The sequence below is a fragment of the Rhinatrema bivittatum genome, chromosome 2 (genome assembly GCF_901001135.1).
Source record: "Rhinatrema bivittatum chromosome 2, aRhiBiv1.1, whole genome shotgun sequence".
Taxonomy (NCBI): domain Eukaryota; kingdom Metazoa; phylum Chordata; class Amphibia; order Gymnophiona; family Rhinatrematidae; genus Rhinatrema; species Rhinatrema bivittatum.
Window position 1 is genome coordinate 761,075,410 of NC_042616.1, and position 12,276 is coordinate 761,087,685.

Genomic DNA, 12,276 nt, shown 5'->3' on the forward strand with positions numbered 1-12,276 from the left:
TCTGGTCATTCACCCAGTATCCATTCTAGTCCTCTTGTGATTTTATAGACCTCTATCATATTCTACAAGGTTTATTTATTTAATTCTTTTTTATACCGACATTCATGACAGGTCATATCACATCGGTTTACATCAAACATTAGAAAATTACATTTAACAGGGGGTAATAACTTGGCTGGATACACAGGTAGGTCCCTGGTGCGAGTATCCTAGAGATGACCGAGAGAAGAACGGGAGCACAACGAGGGTAAAGTTAAAGAGATTAATTAAAACCAGAATAACTTATAACTTAAATCTTATATCTTAGGTTACATATGCTATGGTGTCAGGATGTAGGGAAGCCGGGAGGGGGGTGGGGAAGCGGGGTGGGATGGTAAGGAAGGGGGGAGGGTTACCCTGTGTGTGTGTGTGTGTGTTGTGGGGGGGGGGTACCTATTGGGGAAACAATGGTGCAGACATGGTTGTGTGCAAAAACTCCATGCTGCATCTGGAATAAAGTTTGTGCACACTACTGCAGATAAAATGTATTACATCAGCCTGTAAGGGAAGAGATACATGCAGCCTAGAGAAATAGGTGTGACAGTTAAGGAGGAGATGGGGACGGGTCAGGGAAGAGATACATGCAGCCTAGAGAAATAGGTGTGACAGCAAAGGAGGAGATGGGGAAGGGTCCTTAACGTCTGGTTTTAAGATAATTTTGTACCAGCAGCATTCAAACTTTGGGATGCACGCCTGAATTACTAAATGGCAATAGCTGAATAATTTGGAAACTGATCCAGCTAAGAGTTGGAAAAAACCTCTGCCCCGTGTGAGGCTCGAACTCACGACCTTCAGATTATGAGACTGACGCGCTACCTACTGCGCTAACGAGGCAACTGACGGTGTTAATTTTTTTCTGCACTTTGACAATTCTTCATTACTCGCAGGGGAGATTCATAATGTTATGGAAAGGGTCTGACTTTGAAGACCCTAAATTGCGGGAAGGGGACACGGAGGCTGTCCCCTTCCCTCCCCGCATTGATCCTATGCCGCTCCCATGCCCCGGGGCCCCTTATCTTCAGCAACCGGAAAAACGATTCCCTGCCTGCCGCGGGGAATGCAGGAGCCTGGCCATGCGAAACAAGGTAGCAACAACAGTCCGCCGGGTTATAACATTCAAGCTTCCCCCTCATTACAAACCACAGGCTGCTGAAAGTAATTAAATAAACAATCCCTATTTCGTTTTATTTTGCATCGCCCCCATCGAAGAGCAAAATATATAAATCGGGGGTCGGCTTATTTGCTCGCGTTTCGACACTGGGGGGCGCTGCTGTTCAATAGTAGAGGGTCAGAGCAGAATTCAGGATGCAGAGGGCGCGCTCCTTATAAATCAGCAGCAGCACAAATGCGCAGGCGATCTGGTGGAATTCCTATACATTTTTTTTTAATGGAAGAAATGTTTGCAATTACAGGTGTTACTTTCTTTTCTGACACACACAGTTTTTGATTGTGATCATCGAGTCCACACAGGCGAGTACCCAGGCTTATCACGGAGCTTGTGATTGCAATCTACATGATCAAGATTTTCCTCCTCGTGTCTGCTTTAGCGCCCTGTGCTGAAATGCCAGTATTTTGCTTGTTTTTCTTTTTATCTGGAGGAGCTCTCACCAACTTCGCACGAGCCCAGGCGCCCCTGCCAAGTTATCACCGACATTGCGCTTGTGGTCAGTCTCCTCCTACTTCCTGTTTTGAAATGTTAATCCCGCCCACACGGCTGTGCTGTCATCTTTAAACAGGTTTGCAAACATTTTTCATGTACCTCGTCCCGCTTTATTAAATTGCAGCTTTCTCTTCCCCTCCCCTCAAAAATAACCTTTTAACTTCCATAAAAAGTTTTGCTAATGATATAAGATTTTATGCTATTTGACAGAAACAATACCCTAACCAATGCTCCTGGTGTTAAAATCCTTCTACATAGCTCTGAAATGATATTTTTTCTGCTTCTAAGAAGTCTGACAACTACAGGCCGGTTAGTCTGACTTCAGTGATGAATAAATTAATGGAATAGGGAGTAACCTGCACAGAGTGGCAGTACAGGTCTAAGCACCCTGCTGGGCAGACTGGCTGGAACTTTTTGGTCTTTATTTGCTGTCATTTACTGTGGGGCCAATGTAATAAAATCCAAGCTAAATTCGGAGTTAAATTTTAGCATGGGTTTTATTTACCGTGGGTGTTAAAAAACGGTCCCCGAGAGATGCAGTAAGCTAATAACATGCAAATAGACAAGGAGTAAAAAAAGAGCAAGCTAAACTGAAAAGGCACATTTTATGACTTGTGGTCTATTTGCATGCCAACTCCTGCTAAAAAAAAATAAAATAAAATAAGGTCCCTGAAATTCCCAGCATGCCAAAATGAAATCTGGCATAGCAGTCTGGGTCTTGATATTAATTTATTTACTCCCTCCATGGAGCCACTGTATTTCTGTACATGCACCACTGACTGAAAAGAACTTGATAGTTTCAATGAGAGAGAGCAAGAGAAAGAGCTCTATATGAAGGAAAACACAATGACTATATATACACACCACAGTAAGACTTTCTACTCAGGGTGGGTTGCTTGGGCCGGGTTTCATTGGTCTGCTTGATGAATTGATGATTAATATTACATATTGATATTGATTATATTGATTGAATAATAGTGAATTGAATAATAGTGATGAATTGGTGATTAAAACAATGATTATGAATATATGAATGATAATTTATGATGGTGATAAATGGCCACTCCCCCCACCCCCTCCTGCTAATCTTGAGAAATCTCAGGGTGAGCAGGATTCAGAAGTTCCCAGGTATGACTGTCACATGTCAGGGAAAGGACAGTGGAGTTCTATAAGGACAGCCTTCTGAAAGGGGATTGGTCTTTTCACTGACATGTGTCTGTGTGAAACAGTGGCGTAGCCAGAATTGATTTTTTGGGTGGGCACAAGGTTAACATGGGTGGGCTATAGGCATGCAGGTCTACTAGTTGTTTTTTTACTGATAAATAATGCCAAATTATGCAGCATAGCATTCACATCTACGCCTAAGTATGAGGTTTACTTAATGATACAAACATAATTCACAGTGATTTGTGGTACTTTAGCCTTCTTATTATTACGATTTTATACACGGCTCCTACCTGTCCATAAATTTTGAGAGAGCGGTTGTGTTGCTTGTATTTAAATTGCTAACATCTCAAAATATAGATATATATTTTTACCTTTGTTGTCTGATCTTTGTATTTTTCTAATCAGTTGGTCCTGGTCTCTTTTTCCCATTTTTTCCCTTATAGCTCATTTCCTAATTCCTTTTCAGTGTCTTTCTTCTATTACTGTCTTCTTCCCTTCCACACACACACACACACATGCTTTCTCTCACAGACTCCCTCTCACACACTCAAGCTGTCACTCTCATATGCTCTCCCCCCCCCCCCAAGCTCACATTCAAGATCTCACTTTCTCACCCCTCCCCAGGCTTATATTCTTATGCACACACAGACGCACATCCAGGCACCCATTCTCACCCACACACATAAACCCAGACTCCCATTCTCACCCACAAACCCATGCTCCCAGTCTCACCCACACATATCCAAGCTCCCATTCTCATCCATACATATACACATTTAAGGTACTATTCTCACCCACACATACACACATTCAAGCACCCATTCTTATCCACATATTCAAGCTTCCATTATCACCCACCCACACAAACCCAGGCTCTCATTCTCACCCATATATACACACATTCAAGCTCCCATTCTCACCCACCCACAAACCCAGGTGTTACAGTCTCCTTATGGATAGTAGTGGAACCACAGTTAAGACCGCTTACCTTGTGGTTGGAGAGTCGGGAACCAGGGGGTGAGCCAAGAGGTTGATAGATAATCCCGGTCGAGGCAGGCAGCAATCAATCAGGAACCAAGCGGATAATCCAAATAGGCAGGCAGGCAGGCAAGCAGAGAAGTCCAGTAGGCAGTCCGAATCGGGGCAGGCAGCGATCAATCAGGAACCAAGCAGATAATCCAAATAGGCAGGCAGGCAGGCAAGCAGAGAAGTCCAGTAGGCAGTCCGAATCGGGGCAGGCAGCGATCAATCAGGAACCAAGCAGATAATCCAAATAGGCAGGCAGGCAGGCAAGCAGAGAAGTCCAGTAGGCAGTCCGAATCGGGGCAGGCAGCGATCAATCAGGAACCAAGCAGATAATCCAAATAGGCAGGCAGGCAGGCAAGCAGAGAAGTCCAGTAGGCAGTCCGAATCGGGGCAGGCAGCGATCAATCAGGAACCAAGCAGATAATCCAAATAGGCAGGCAGGCAGGCAAGCAGAGAAGTCCAGTAGGCAGTCCGAATCGGGGTCAAAAGGCAGCGAAAACAGCAGCTAATCCCACACAGAGTCCCAAGGAACCAAAGTGGCCGAAGCAGAGAGCTAGAGACACTGCTCTCTTTAAATAACCCTTTTTTCCCGCGCAAATGCGCCTCTCCCGGCGTCTGACGTCAGGGGGCGTGGCCAGCCCCCGAATCGCGCGATGCTTCGTGCCCTGTTCAGTGCCGGAGTGCTGGCGCGCCTGACGCAGGGAAATGCCCCGACCACCACCGGGCCGCGGAGAAGGTGCTGCGATGTCCGTCCTGCTGCTCCCCGGATCCTGCCTGATCCTACCCGCGCGCTGCCCTGCTCTAGCCCGCGCGGCCGAGGTAACAGTACCCCCCCCGGAAGGCCCCCCCTCCGCCCCCGGGGGCCAGGCTTGGAGGGAAAGCGAAGATGGAAGGCCCGGAGTAACCGAGGAGCCTGAACATGGGACGAAGGCTCCCAAGTATTCTCCTCAGGTCCAAAGTTCTTCCAGGAAATAAGGTATTGAAGCCGCCCCCGTACGCGTCTGGAGTCTAAGATATCGTGGACTTCGTAGCGGGAGTCATCAGGAAGAATGGAGACAACAGGCTTCCGGGACCGGTGCGGCCAAGTCATGACAGCAGGCTTCAGCAAGGAAACGTGGAAGGCGTTGTGAACCCGCAAGGAGGAGGGCAGGCATAGTCTATAAGTGACCGGATTGAGCCGTTGAGTGATAGGAAAGGGTCCAATGAAACGAGGCGCAAATTTAGCAGATGGTAAACGTAAGCGAAGGTGACGGGTGCTCAACCAGACGAGGTCTCCAGATTGAAGATTGGGGGCCGGACACCGAGTCTTATCAGCCTGAAGCTTCATGGCAGCAGCGTGCTTGGTCAACAAAGCATGCGTCTCAGTCCACAGACGGGCCATAGAGGTAACCGTGGCAGTAACCGCAGGGCAATCGGAGGAGGCGCGGACGGGCAAAGGGAAATTCAGGTGCCGCCCAAACACCAAGAAAAACGGAGAGCGGCCAGCGGCCTGATGAACATGATTGTTGTGGGAGATCTCGGCCCAAACCAACAGGGAAGCCCAATCATCCTGACGGCGATTCACGTAGGCCCGGAGGAATGCCTTTACCGATTGATTGGTGCGCTCGGTAAGGCCGTTAGATTGAGGGTGATAGGCAGAGGAGAAATCAAGTTTCACCCGGAGAAGTTTGCAAAGATCCGTCCAAAACCGCGCCGTAAACTGGACCCCACGGTCAGAAACAATACTAAGGGGAAGGCCATGAAGACGAAAAACATGGTGCAAAAAAGTTGGGCCAGTTCAGGAGCGGAGGGCAACCCAGGGAGGGGAATGAAATGCGCCATCCGAGAAAAACGATCCACCACAACCCAGATGACCGTATTACCACCGGAGGGTGGGAGATCGGTAATAAAATCGGTGGCAATATGGGTCCAAGGAGACGTAGGAGGAGGAAGCGGATGCAACAGGCCAAGAGGCCGCCGTCGAGGCGTCTTCTGCGCCGCACAGATGGGACAGGAGTCCACAAAGGCCTTGACGTCCCTCTCCCAATGAGGCCACCAATAATGTCTCGATAGAAGGTTCTTGGAACGGGCAACCCCCGGGTGACCAGCCAAGGGATCAGAGTGACACCATCGGAGAACTTTCGGGCGCAACCGTTTAGGTACAACGGTCTTCCCCAGCGGAACAGTGAAAGTGGCAGCTAACTGGAGTTGAGCGGGATCAATGAGATAGCGGGGGGGATCCGGCGCATCAACAATATCAAAGCTACGGGAAAGAGCGTCGGCGCGGACGTTCTTCTGCGCAGGCCGGAAACGGACCAACAAATGAAACCTGCTAAAAAAAAGTGCCCACCGGGCTTGCCGAGGGTTCAAACGCTGGGCAGTCGCCAAATATTCAAGGTTTTTATGGTCTGTATAGACCGTAACAACATGGCGGGCGCCTTCCAAAAGGTGTCGCCACTCTTCCAAAGCCAATTTTATGGCCAAGAGTTCTCGGTCACCAATAGTATAGTTACGTTCCGCAGGTGTGAATTTTTTAGAAAAGAAGGCACATGTTACCCACTGGCCCTCTGCTGATTTTTGGAGGAGAACTGCCCCTACACCAACAGCCGAGGCGTCCACTTCGAGGGTAAAAGGTCTCGCAGGATTGGGACGTAGAAGACATAGATCCTTGGTAAATTCCGTCTTTAAACGTTGAAAAGCTAGGACCGCCTCCTCTGGCCAGCTTTGTATAGGGGCTCCCTTCTTAGTGAGAGCTGTAAGAGGTGCCACTAATGAAGAAAAATGGGGAATAAATTGTCTATAGTAGTTAGAAAACCCTAAAAATCTTTGTAAGGCTTTCAACCCCACCGGTTGAGGCCATTTGAGAATGGCACTGAGTTTGTCAGGGTCCATGGCTAAGCCTTTGTTGGAGACAATATATCCGAGAAAAGGCAGTTGTTGCTTGTGGAAGACACACTTCTCCAACTTGGCAAACAGTTTATGTTCCCGGAGGCGTTGCAAAACTTGGCGAACATGACTAACATGTTGAGGCAGTGACTGAGAAAATATCAATATATCGTCTAAATACACAATGACGTGGGAGTAAAGGATATCACGAAAGATATCATTGATCATGTCCTGAAATACCGCGGGGGCATTACAAAGTCCAAAGGGCATCACTCGATATTCGTAGTGGCCATCATGTGTATTAAACGCGGTTTTCCACTCATCCCCCTCTCGAATTCTTATCAGATTGTAGGCCCCCCGTAAGTCCAATTTGGTAAAAATTTGAGCTCCTTTTATCCGGTCAAACAGTTCAGAAATGAGAGGAATTGGATACTTGTTCTTCCTAGTGATGTCATTAAGACCACGGTAGTCAATGCAGGGTCTTAAAGACCCATCCTTCTTTTAACAAAAAAGAACCCGGCTCCTGCCGGGGAAGTAGAGGGTCGAATAAACCCACGCTCCAGGTTCTCCGCAATATATTGATGTAGCGCCGTTGACTCGGGTTCCGATAAGGTGTAAATTCTTCCCTTGGGTGGAGACTTCCCGGGCAGAAGATCAATGGCACAATCATACTGTCGGTGGGGTGGTAAAGATTCCGCGTGTTGCTTGTTGAAAACATCTTGAAAATCTCGGTATGAGCGTGGAAGTCCATTAGAAAGTTGCGTCGCGTGCAGGGAAAGGTTGCGATAATCCCTAAGGCAGTGTTGGAAGCAAAATGGGCTCCATGTCGCGAGCTGTAGCGAGGCCCAATCTAGGTGAGGCTGATGAATCCGTAACCATGGTAATCCCAATATGATCTGGTTCACGGACAAAGGAAGGACATAGAGCTGGATGTTCTCTTGGTGGAGAACACCGGTATGAAGCAACAGAGGCTTGGTAATATAAGAGATGTGCATTCCCACCGGCTGCCCCGATACTGAGGTTACTGACAATGGAGTAGATAATGATTCCACCGGAATCCGATATTTCTGCACCAGGCGTTCTTGAATAAAGTTACCCGCCGCCCCGGAGTCTATGAAGGGCCTGGAAATGTAATGATTCGTTGTTTATACAGATCGTTGTGGGTAATAATAGTTGAGGAGAGGGAATGGTGGGACCCAGGGAGGCCTCTCCTACCCGACCTAGGTCCGTGAGTTTCCCGGCTTGTTGGGACATTTATTGAGGAAATGTCCAGCTCCGGCGCAGTACAGGCAGAGATTCTTTGCACGTCGACGATTCCGTTCTTCGGGAGTCAGTCGAAATCTATCTATTTGCATGGGTTCTTCCGTGTCCCCTGAAGCCTGGACAGTTTGTGGAACGACCATAGGTTGCTGAAAGGTAGGAGCCAAACGAAAATTTCTCCGAGTGGCAGCTCGCTCTCGCGTCCGTTCTTGAAAGCGTAAATCCAATCGAATGGCTAGTCGGATTAACCCTTCCAGGGTTTCTGGGGGATCTCTACCAGCTAATTGGTCCTTTATATTCTCTGCTAGTCCTTGTCGAAAAATGGCTGTGAGGCTCTCCTCTCCCCAAGCAAGTTCGGCTGCCAAAGTGCGAAACTGAATGGCATATTCTCCCACTGATCGATATCCTTGTTTTATCTGGAGTAATTCATTCGCTGCGGAAGATGAACGTCCCGGCTCATCAAAAATCAGACGGAATTCCTTAAGAAACCGATCCAGAGAGTTAAGGATAGGATCGTCTCGTTCCCATAAGGGAGAGGCCCATGCCAATGCGGGACCCTCCAACAAGGACAGGAGGAAGGTGGTCTTGGTCTTATCATTGGGGAAGGAGGCAGGTTGTAGCGAGAACTGCATCCGGCACTGGTTGATGAAGCCTCGACATAAAGCAGCATTTCCATTAAATCGAGGCGGAGGTGGTACCCTGACAGGAGCAGGGGCAGCCGCCACGCTGGGTGCTGTGGCAGCCGGAATGTGGGCTAGAGCATCCATACGTGCAACCAAGCGATCCAGGACCCCTGTGACTTGATCTAGAACCCCCTGTTGTTGTTGAATCTTGTTTGCCATTCCAGGAATGGCTTGTAAGGCGGTCAAATCAACTGGTTCCATGGCTTCGGCCAACTGTTACAGTCTCCTTATGGATAGTAGTGGAACCACAGTTAAGACCGCTTACCTTGTGGTTGGAGAGTCGGGAACCAGGGGGTGAGCCAAGAGGTTGATAGATAATCCCGGTCGAGGCAGGCAGCAATCAATCAGGAACCAAGCGGATAATCCAAATAGGCAGGCAGGCAGGCAAGCAGAGAAGTCCAGTAGGCAGTCCGAATCGGGGCAGGCAGCGATCAATCAGGAACCAAGCAGATAATCCAAATAGGCAGGCAGGCAGGCAAGCAGAGAAGTCCAGTAGGCAGTCCGAATCGGGGCAGGCAGCGATCAATCAGGAACCAAGCAGATAATCCAAATAGGCAGGCAGGCAGGCAAGCAGAGAAGTCCAGTAGGCAGTCCGAATCGGGGCAGGCAGCGATCAATCAGGAACCAAGCAGATAATCCAAATAGGCAGGCAGGCAGGCAAGCAGAGAAGTCCAGTAGGCAGTCCGAATCGGGGCAGGCAGCGATCAATCAGGAACCAAGCAGATAATCCAAATAGGCAGGCAGGCAGGCAAGCAGAGAAGTCCAGTAGGCAGTCCGAATCGGGGTCAAAAGGCAGCGAAAACAGCAGCTAATCCCACACAGAGTCCAAGGAACCAAAGTGGCCGAAGCAGAGAGCTAGAGACACTGCTCTCTTTAAATAACCCTTTTTCCCGCGCAAATGCGCCTCTCCCGGCGTCTGACGTCAGGGGGCGTGGCCAGCCCCCGAATCGCGCGATGCTTCGTGCCCTGTTCAGTGCCGGAGTGCTGGCGCGCCTGACGCAGGGAAATGCCCCGACCACCACCGGGCCGCGGAGAAGGTGCTGCGATGTCCGTCCTGCTGCTCCCCGGATCCTGCCTGATCCTACCCGCGCGCTGCCCTGCTCTAGCCCGCGCGGCCGAGGTAACACCAGGCTCCCATTCTCAACCACACATACACACATTCGAGCTCCCATTCACCCACATATTCAAGCTTCCATTCTCACCCACATACACACCCAGGCTCCAGTTTTCACCCACACACACACACTCCCATTCTCATCCACACATACACATTCAAGCACGTGCACAGCTTCCGCTTTCTCCCCCAGAGCAGGAAGATCAGCTGCCTCTCCTGCTGCCACCAGCCTCCTGCTATCTTCGGGCGTTGGGCCGTACTGCCCGCCGAACTTCCTGTCCGGGTGGGGGGGGAGCGGAAGCGCAGCGCACAACGTCCGCTTCCTCCCTCCCCCCCCCCCCCCCAAGCAGGAAGATCGGCGGGCAGTACGGCCTGACGCCCGAAGATAGCAGGAGGCCGGTGGCAGCAGGAGAGGCAGCTGATCTTCCTGCTTTGGGGGAGAAAGCGGAAGCTGTGCGCGACGCTTCCGCTCCCCCAAACAGAAAGTTCGGCGGGCCGTTTGGTCCGAAGATAGCAGGAGAACGGGTGGCAGCAGGAGAGGCAGCTGATCTTCCTGCATTGGGGGGAGGAAGCGGAAGCTGCGCGCGGCGCTCCCCCCCCCCGAACAGGAAGACCGGTTGGCCATACGGCCGCAGCAGCGCTTCCCCACGTGTGCCGTGATGGCGCGCGAGGCGTGGGTTCTCTCGTTCGCTGTCGCGGGGATGGGATCCCGCAACAGCCTTGCAGTTCCGGTGCCAGTTGGGTGGGCCTGGGTCTAAGTTGGGTGGGCACCTGCCCACCCAGGCCCACCCGTGGCTACGCCACTGGTGTGAAAGAACCAATCGGGAACAGCCCTGTCAGAGGTTCTCTAGCAGAGGTTCCTGGGTGGAGAGGGGGGGATTTAGGGGGCTGGGGAGTGGAATGGTGCTTTAGTTTCTAAGAGGAGCGAGAGGGGCCAGACTGATCTCGGACCTGCTTGCCGCAGTGAGCCAGACAGACCAGCCCGGATTTAAGAGCCTGTGTGTGAGACAACATGTGAGAGTGAGAGCCTGTGCATATGTGAATATAGGTGGGTGGCAGTGGGAGCCTGTGTGTGAATGAGAGCATGTAAGAGTGAGAGGTTGCATGTGTGTGTGGGAATAGTTCAGATCTTGTGTAACTTGAATTTTTGCTGTGAAAAAACATGAAAAAGGAATAAGAAAAAGACAGGCAAGGGGAAAACAGTTATTGGGACCAACTGATTAGAAAAATAAGATCAGACAACAAAAGTAAAAAAATATATATTTTGCCTTTTAGCAATTAGACTATGCCATCTTTGGGAATGTGCATTTCTTACATATTTGTATTTTGCTTTTTCTTCCGTATTCCAGAGTTCACAGAGTTTGATTTTGCCTGCATATTTCAGTTTCTAATTTGTAGTCTCTTATTCTATATTAGGTAAGGGTTTCCTGTGATGTGCATGTGTGACAGAGGTGCAATATTTTGACTAGCGTGTAGTTTTATTGTAGGGATTTGTAGTAGTCAGGCTTGTTCTGTTTGCCCAGTAGGTAGTGTATTAGCGTTTTAGGGCCTGGTGTGTTATACACAGGCTCTCACAGGCAGGCGATTGGGAGAGAGAGAGCCTGTGTGTGTGAGAGCGAGGAAGTGTATGTGTAAGAGCATTGGCATGTTTATGAGAGAGGGAATGTGTGAAAGAATGAATATATTAGTATAGTAACATAGTAATGATGGCAGAAAAAGACCAAAATGGTCTATCTAGTCTGCCCAGCAAGCTTCCCAAGGTAGTAACTGCTGCTCCGTGCAGGTAACCCACATGTTTCTCTTAAGGGTAGTAACTGCTGCTCCATGCAGGTTACCCCCATGTTTCTCTTGGTATTAACTGCTGCTCCATGCAGGTTACCCCCATGTTTCTCTTAAGGGTAATAACTGCTGCTCTGTGCCAGTTAAGCTTTTTTATTTATTCCCATCCTCTAGCCTTTTAGGGATCCACAGTGTTTATCCCATGCCCCTTTGAAATCCTTCACAGTTTTAGTCTTCACCACTTCCTCCGGAAGGGCATTCCAGGCATCCACCACCCTCTCAGTGAAGAAATATTTCCTGACATTGGTTCTAAGTCTTTCTCCCTGGAGTTTCAAATCATGACCCCCTAGTTCTACTAAATTGTTTCCAATGGAAAATGTTTTTTGATGACCATGGATCATTAAAACCTTTCAAGTATCTGAAGGTCTGTATCATATCACCCCTGCACCTCCTCTCCTCCAGGGTATACATATTCAGGTTTTTCAACCTCTCCTCATAAGTCATTCGATGGAGACCACTCACCATTTTAGTTGCCCTTCTCTGAACCACCTCCATCCTGTCTCTGTCCCTTCGGAGATACGGTCTCCAGAACTGAACACAGTATTCCAGGTGAGGCCTCACCAAGGACCCTGTACAAGGGGATTATCACTTCCCTTTTCTTGTGTGAATGAGAGAGAGAGAGA

General features: G+C 49.3%; 1 non-coding gene across 1 annotated transcript; it reads right to left on the reverse strand.

Moving 5' to 3' along the window:
- Positions 1-800: 800 nt before the first annotated feature.
- TRNAM-CAU lies at positions 801-873 on the reverse strand. The gene has a single exon. It is a non-coding gene; the product is annotated as a tRNA-Met (tRNA).
- Between the last annotated feature and the right edge of the window lie 11,403 nt (positions 874-12,276).